Source organism: Lemur catta, chromosome 17 (genome assembly GCF_020740605.2).
Source record: "Lemur catta isolate mLemCat1 chromosome 17, mLemCat1.pri, whole genome shotgun sequence".
NCBI lineage: Eukaryota > Metazoa > Chordata > Mammalia > Primates > Lemuridae > Lemur > Lemur catta.
The window spans coordinates 50,693,028-50,700,605 of NC_059144.1; positions in this window are offsets into that span (position 1 = coordinate 50,693,028).

Consider the following 7,578-nt stretch of genomic DNA (forward strand, 5'->3'; position numbering starts at 1 on the left):
GGGGCTGGGAGGGGTTGGGAGGGGCAGGCGGGGCTGGGAGGGGCAGGTGGGGCAGGGAGGGGCAGGCGGGGCTGGGAGGGGCAGGTGGGTCTGGGAGGGGCAGGGAGGGGCAGGCGGGGCTGGGAGGGGCAGGCGGGGCTGGGAGGGGCAGGTGGGGCTGGGAGGGGCTGGGAGGGGCAGGGAGGGCCTCACCGCGTCCGGCATGGGCCAGATGCCTAAACGGACCCGGGTGAGGCCCGCCTGTGGACGGGAACTCCCACTCCAGACTTTTTAAAGCAGGTTCCAAAGGACACACTTTAATTAAGTTAATAGACAGCGAATTAAGATGCTGCTGAGTAAAGCTTTTGGGAAAATCATTCTCTGAGTTCCAAACTGGTGACACTGAATTAGCCTCATTGATCTTGAACTTGCTGCTTCAGGATTCAAGGGCAAGTTCAGTTCCTGACTGACCGTGTAGTGTCTGGAATCGGCTTTCCCAGTGGAGCTTCCTCCAAGGCGGGCGCCCCGTGAGGCCGGAGCCTGGACACCCTCCCGCCCGTTGCCCCAGGGGACGAGGGACCCAGTCCTGACCATCTGCCCCAGGGCCGTGTTCTCGGGACCCCCGCCTGGGGAGGCCGAGGTAGCCCGTCATGCGGGGGAGGGCAGGGTCCCAGGGAGGCCGAGACTCTGCGGCCTCACCAGGCACCAGCCCCGGACGCACCTCGCACCTTCTCCGGAGCCTGGGGCTTCCCCGAAACTGACCATCAGGAAAGAAAAAAAACCTCAATGAGACTCAGGAGAGGTAGATGGTCCAAATCTTCCTCTGACCAAAATGAGTAAAACTAGAAGGTAAAAATAGAAATAAAAATTCCCCAATTTATTGATACTTTGAAGTCACGTGACCCAGAATAAGCGCACCCTGAGCTTGATGGTGGGCGGGCCTCGGCCAACCTGAGCTCAGGGCAGGTCCCATGGCCTTGAACTTCGTATTCTCAGGTAAACAGCAGGACGAATGGGGAATTAATCCCAGAGACAGGAAGACCTATGTTCATGAAAAAAATCTGTGCACGATTATTCATAGCAGCTTCGTTTGTAAGCTGGAGACACCCAGCATGCCCTGCCGCCACCGAGTGGCTACACAGACCGTGGCAGGAAAACCACACAACGGCGTGGACGGGTGTCCGGGGCATTGCGTGGGGGGGAAACAAGCCCGTCTCAAAGGCCACACGCAGAGCAGTCCGTTCACACAACGTACTGGACGTACAAACTCAGAGCACAGAGGGGAGGTTGCCAGGGTTAGGGACGCAGGGTGGGGAGGGAGTTGGAGGCTCGATGCCCAAGGGGACATTTGGCCGGGGAGTGAGTGGCTCTGTCTTGACGGTGGCGGTTACACGCGTGATAAATGGCAGAGAAGAGACACATTGTAGGGTGCGTGTCCTGGCCATGTAGCATATGTGACACGACCACTGAAGGAATCCGGGGAAATCTCCGTGTCATCTTTGCAACTTCCATGAATCTACAATTATTTCAACGTAAAAAGCATTTTTTTAAAAAAATGTCAGCAGTGCTGCTTTGTGGGGGAGCTCGACGCCGAGTCTGCCTGAGCCCCTGTCCCGAAAGGCGCGTGCGCTGCGTGTGGTCTGGTACACGTTTGGGCGACTGTTGTTGCAGCATCATTTTCTCTCACGAAGTCATGGAAAAGCCTCATGGTCCTAAGAGCCATTTTTAACTCTGTTTGCGCAGCAGGACGGCAGCCAGGCACGAGGGGAGCGGGGACAGCGGCGTTTCCAGACGCCACCTCCTACAAGACACCGCGATGAACCCGAAACAGACCACAGGTGCGGCGGGCAGCCCGCTCATGAGCACCGCACGCCCACCCGGGGGGTCCGGCGTCCTCCTGTGGATGTTTGCAGCCTGTCTCTCGGGGCGAACGAGCTCCCCTCTGCCAGGGGCTCACCCTGTGCGGAGGGGAAACATTCCGGGAACGGCGCTGCTGCTGCTGCTGTTAAATCTGTCTGTTCGGTCGCTGCGGCCGGAGCCGTCATTATCTCGCGGAGCAGCTGCTGGAATGTGAATGAGACGCGGTAACAAGGGGAACATAATTAGCGCTCCGTGTCCCAGCGAATCTGCAGCTTCAGCTGGGAACAATGAGCAAGGAGTCTGTGGCTGTGATTAACTCAGCTCGACCACGGCCGGCCGAGGGCAGGGTCCCTGCCAGCAGCCCCTGAGGTCCTGTGCTGCCGACCCGGCCTCTGGCAGACCGTCCCCAACACCCGGCCGGGTACATCCTCCTGGTTCCAGCTGCAGCCACCTCATCGGTGCCGTCACTTGCTCCAGGGTTCTCCACGTGCCAGGCTGGGGTGCGGTGGGAGTTGTCACCTCCGCCCAGCATGAGTGGCTCCACCCAGCCACGCTCACCTGGGGCAGGTCGGGAGAAGCACACACCTGGGCAGACAGGTGCCCGCGTGGGTGGGTGGGGCGCAGGGGCTCACTGGCTCCCGAGGCGCCTGCAAGACGGGGGCTTCGGGTGGCTGTCTTGGGGCACCCGTGCGCCGAACCCATGTGAGGCTGTGTCAAGAGTGTCTTCAAAGGAGAGCATGAGCTGCTCTGGGGCTCGGGCAGGAACCTCCCGGGGGCCGGGGGCCTCCTGCACATCTGTGCCCCCCACCCCAAACCAGCCCTGCAGCCCCCTGGCTGGCACCCAGCTGTGGTGCAGAGGGTGCGGTGGCTTTGTGCCCCTAACCAAATTCTCCACCTTCCTCTCCGCTTGCAGCTTGGACGGCCAGAGACTGACCATGGACGGCCGGTGCCTGGTTTGCGAGAGTCTTCCACAGCGGGAATCCCGTGACGCGGTCGGGGGCAGTCCCCTTATCAGTGAGAAACCTAGACACAGATACATCCCTGCCTCTGGCAAATGTCACGCCAAGTGGGTGACACCTGCCAAGGCCAGGTCATTGGAGGAACACGATCCACTCGGAGGGTCCGACACCCCATTGGGCTGGTTTCCAGCTGCCTCTGAACACTGGGCTCCGCGATGGATTGACGGAGCCCAGACACCTCCGAGATGGGGCCGGTTTCCATCACTGGGTTTCCTGTCACTGTCCTCCCAGAGCCCCAGACTCGGTGGTTCTCAGCCTTAACCTGAAGATCGTACGAGAGTCCCCTCCGCCCTGGTTAATTTACTGACAACAAACGCACAGACACAAAGGGCACAACTCTGTGCGTTTCCGCAAACGTGCACACCCACGCGACAACACCCCACTGAAGACACGCCCCGCGCCATCGCCCCCAGGAGAACCCCCGCCCTTTCCCGGGCAACCCTGCACCGGGCAGCCGCTTTCTGAGTTGTTTTTGCCAAAGCCTAGTTCTTCCCGCCCCAGACCTGCACCCACCTCCCCCCGACCCCCACTGCTCCGACTTCTCCCACCCGACGTGTCTGAGGGATTTGTCCGAGTTCTTGGGTGAACCGTGGTTCTTTCCTTTCTCTCGCGGAATACACCTGCCGTGTGGACGAGCCGCGGCAGTGATGTGATCACGCACCCTCCGGTCACGGCGCATCCGGGTCGTGTGGTCTGAGGTTGCCACGAGCAGCAGCGTGAACGTCCACGGGCCGGCGGGTGGGGCTGTCTCATTTCTCTCGGACGAGCACTCCGGGTTGGCCCGGGTACAGGCAGGTGTGTGTTGCGTGTGACGGCAGCAATGACCAACTGCTGCTCAAAGTGGTCCTGCGGTTCCACACGCCCAACAGCAGTGGGCGAGAGCCCGGGCGCCAGCACGCGGTGTGGCCGGTGCTCTCGCTCTGCCGTCCCGACGGGCATGCGGGGGCACCCTTTGCAGAATCCTGTGGAGCGGGGCTGGGGCAGAGGCTGCCTGCGAATCTCGCCCACGGCAGGAACGTCCCCTCCAGACACAGGCGTGGGACACGCAAACCGCACTGAAACAGACGTAGAGCCGGAGAAGGGCAGCTATTTTGGGTTTGGTACGTTTTTGCAAGAAAAAGATGAAACGTAAGAGGCTCCTTGAGGCTGGCGAGGGGAGAGGAGTGTGGGAGGTGCTCAGACGAGCACAGGGAGAGGCCACGGCTGTGCTTGTCTGCAGTGGCGGAATCGCCCCCGAGGACACACGTTGGGGAGCAAACCCAGGCCCCGCGATAGACTCAGCTGGAGATAGAACCGTGTGGGAATTATTGAGTCCATGCTGGACTGGAGGGGTTTGGGGACGAACACAGAGGAGATGGAGGCACAGACTGGGGTGACGTGGCCACAGGCCAAGGGATGCCAGGGCCCGCCAGACGGGGCGGAAGCGCCCTCCCGCCTTGGAGAGAGCAGGAGCCTCCTACACCTTGATGTCCAACTTCGCCCCCTAGACCTCCAGAGTGAACCTCTGCAACGTGGTCCTGTTACCGCGGCCCGGGAGACTCATTGCTGCCAACTTGCAGCTCTGCAGGTCTCTGTCTGTCTTCTCACTCCAGAGCGTGGGTGCTCAGGGTGGTGAGCATGGCCTGGGGGGGGCTTCCGCCCTGCGCTCGAGGCTGCTGGACAGCGGGACTCCCGGGTGGCAGGGTTGAGGGCTGGTACCCGACCGACAGCGTGTGGCCGGCTGGGCCTGCGGGGCCCCAGGCGAGTGGGCAGAGTGCCAGCAGGCTGCACCCACTGGACGCAGTATGTGCCCCGTCCCTTCCCACAAAGGCCCCCTAGGGTCCTGGCAGACGAGACGTCCGATGGCTGGACATCCGTACCCATCCCAAGAGGGACACTCGCTGGTGGCAGGGAGGAGGCTACAAGGACACTTCAGACGACCAGGGGGGTGGCCAGGGTCTCCTCCAGCCAGGTGGGCAATGGGACTCCAAGGTGCCTCAGGTACACAGCCCACTGCCAAACCCTCCCCGCAGCCCACCCCTCCCCTGGGGCAGAAGTTCGTGATGCCTGGGGTCCGTGGGCACCGAGCCCTGGCACTGCCCGCACCAATGTCATTCGAGTTCTCACCGCACAAAACTGCCTGCAAACCCTGCTTGGGATGCAAAGGAGGAAAAAAAGGCAACTGCTTTTTTTTCTTTTTCTTTTTTGCAAATGGACTGACAGGCAGCTCCGCGGAGCGACACGTGCAGCCTGGGTTTCCCGACTGGATGTTTCCCACTGGAGCCCGTCACACAGGGCGCTGGGGGCAAAGGATTTGAAAACCCGACGTCTCCAGGAGCACACAGGCCGTTGTCCCCACAGACGCTTGTCCACCCTGCACGAGAGGCGCCATTTTCCTGCCATGGGGACGCCACGCCTGCCTGGAGGACCCGCTGCAGCCGGACGGTGCGTTTGTGCACACGGCTGCTCCCTCCGTTTAGTCCCAGCGTTAACACTTGTGCTTAACTCCCAGGGCAGCACCCCGCCTAGCTAGCTCTGCAGGGACGGCCTCCCGCAGGGCTCGGGTCCTGGTCCCCCCAGGGCCTCTTCTCCCAGACGCCAGCCCCAGGCTCACTGCTGACGGGTGGGGCAGCAACCACTCCAGCTGCTGCCAGGAAAACGAGGGAGTGGGGGTGCCTCGGATCCAGCCTGCACCGGGGCAGGGAGAAAGGCCAGGCCAGGTCCAAGCACGGGACAGGTGGTGGGCACCCACAGGCGTCTGGCCGGGGACGGGAGCACCCAGTGGGCACCGGCCCTTAGCACCCCCACAGCCTCAGAAATGGGGTCTCTATTCTTAACGAGCCTCTCCCGAGCCCTCAGCGGGGCAGCCACGGAGGAGACCAGTGCCAAGGACTGGCCTGGGCTGGGCCCACTCGGCCCTCCGGGCCTGGCTGCAGATGCGGGTCACAGGCTGCAGCCCGGACCCTCCCGGGATCTCAGTGAACACACCTGGGTAGGAATTCCCTGGCCCGGTGGTTGTAATCCAGCGGATTTCAAATACTCAGGTGCACACACCACACCTGGCTTCTCTCTGCAAATCAGAGGACCCGCGGCACCTGGCTGCTCGGGTGGTCTGCCCCGGGTGTGCGCCCACTCAGGAAGCTCTGCCAACCCCAGAACCTGAGCAACAGAGGAGAGAACCCCCACCCACCCACCTCCTCTGCGTCCTGCCCAGGCTGCTGTTTGCTGGGACGGCCACGACAGCCGAAGCCACACTCTCTGTGCACGGAGCACTTGCCGTGAGCCGGGCCACAGGCAGGCATGTGTGTGTGTCATTCTGTGGGCACCTCCCAGCCCAGCCCAGGAGGTGCCCAGGCCGAACTCCACTGCCCTGTTTCTTGAGACAATCCCAGCAGGAAACACAGCTGGGAGAACAGTGGGCTCGGGCCCTGCTGTCCCGGGAAAGCACCCTCCCTCGGGGCCTCCAAGTGCCCCGTGCCCGTCTCCCAGCCAGAAGGAACGGCACACCACCCCCGGCAGCTCGACCTCAGGACGGGTTTCAAAAGCAGCACTTATTTTTAGAGCGTGCTTTTAACTCGGGATCACAACCACATACGTAAATTGTGATAAAAATAGTGCAATCCCGCCAGCAAAGAGCCCATTCGGCAAAGTGTCCTTTTGTTCAAAATAAAGTGCAAAATGATCTTTCGCAGCAACCCCAGCAACAGGCTGGATGCAGGGCAAACGACAAAGGCCCCCAGCTCGGAGGCTCTTGCTTCAGAACTTCCTTCCCCAGAACAGGAGCTTGGTGGGAGGACTGCGCCAAGGGGGCTTGGTGGGGTGGAGGGTGCCAAGGGGGCGTGGGGGATGGGCCTCGTCTTTCTAAATCCGGAGATTTGGAGATTTGGAGGCTGCGAGGCCAAGCGGGGCACAGACTGACTCCTCCTGGGAGACCCTGCTGTCCTGGGCTTGACCTGGGGTCTTCAGTGCAGTCGGTTAACGGCGACGAACTAGCCTGGGGGCTGGACGTGTCCGGGCCGTGGGCTGTGATGCAGCCGGAAGCACAAGCGCAGCCCCTCGGCAGGAACACGGGACCGAGGAACCTGCCCGAGGTCGCACAGCAAGTGTGCGGGCAGCTGGGGTTTGAACTCGGCCGTGTGGCTCCACAGCTCGTCCCCGAGAGGACAGATGAGGGTCTTTCGCCCCGTGAGCTCTTCCCGACGGGCCTGCTCAGCTGCTGGGCGGGTCCTTCCCCGCGGGAACCGCAGGCCAGCGGGAGCAGCAGACTCGGGGAGGAGCCCTGGGCTGCCCTGCTCGGGGGTGGCTGTCGGGGCACAGGCTGGGCTGCAGCCGCCTCTCTCCCACCTGTCTCCTCCGCTGCCTGGAGAAGGTGCTGGGGGGCTGCCTCGGTCATGAGCCCTCCAGAGAGTCCCACCCACACCCAGGTGTGGCTAGAGTGACCCACAACCCACTTTGGAGGATGTGGAGGACACGAGCTCTGGGCTTTGGCCTCCCAGGGACACAGTTCTCAGAGGACGAGGCTCAGCTTTACTTGGCACCCAAGCCGGCGGCCTGTGTCCCAGGAAAGTGGGTTTCCTCCTCCCAGGGAGGATGCAACCCAGTCCGCCCCACTGGGGCCAGCGGGCTGAGAGGCGCTCACAGTGCCCCACCTGGGAAGTGAACGGGACTCATCTTTCGGGGAAACAACCCTTGCACATCCTCTTGTGGACGGTATGGAGGGATTAAGGCACAAACTCTGGGG